Here is an 816-nt window from a genome sequence, read left to right as displayed (position 1 = left end):
TGCGCATACGCGTTTCCTTTTCTTTCCCTATTTTTTTGCCCTTTCTCTCCCTTATTTCCTTCTCAGATCTCCTTTGACGCCTTTCCTTCCCTTTCCCTCCTTCTTTCGTGTGCCCAGCTGCCAATCAAGCCACCCACCTCTCCATTTGCGGGGGAAGGGGGCGGTACCCAACCCCCCTCTATTACTAGGGGGTTGTTATGGTAACTCCCCACGCGAGGGCTGGGTGGCCTCTAGATAGGACGGGCTGTCCACCCACCCAATTGCTATGGCAACAGTGGAGCCGCTGAGGGAGGGGCCACTCCGTGAGAACTTGGCTGGAGAAACCACGTGGGAGTTGGGGGGCAGAGGAGGGGCACCGGCTGCCTCAGGAATGCCCTTTCCACCCTCACCTAGCAGGTTGGGGAAGCATCGAGGAGCTCTCAGATCTCAGGATAAGGAATCCTACCGCAGACGTGTATCTCTGCACCTCTTTTAACAAAGTGTTCTGCACAAAGGAACTGTTTCGACAATTATTCATTGATCACTGGAGTCGCGCGTGGAGGAAGGGGTGGCGAAGGGGAGGAGAGGGAATCTGCTTTCAATCCCTTCACATATTGCTTGGGTCACCTTAGATCTAGTCATGTTGGCACAGCGCCTACAGCCATTAGCCTCAGTGGAGGCTGGGTAATGCTATCTAAGAACCAAGAGTCATGTTCTACCACTGACATGCTGTGTGACCTTGAGCAAGTTGCTTTGCTTCTCTGAGGTTTTCTTTCACTGTGAAATTGAGGGGGGAGGCTGTATGATCCTCAGGAGCTTCTAGCACCAACACTGTTT

The sequence above is a fragment of the Mandrillus leucophaeus genome, unplaced genomic scaffold, assembly GCF_000951045.1.
Source record: "Mandrillus leucophaeus isolate KB7577 unplaced genomic scaffold, Mleu.le_1.0 Scaffold212, whole genome shotgun sequence".
NCBI lineage: Eukaryota > Metazoa > Chordata > Mammalia > Primates > Cercopithecidae > Mandrillus > Mandrillus leucophaeus.
Note: the sequence above shows the minus strand (reverse complement) of the source record.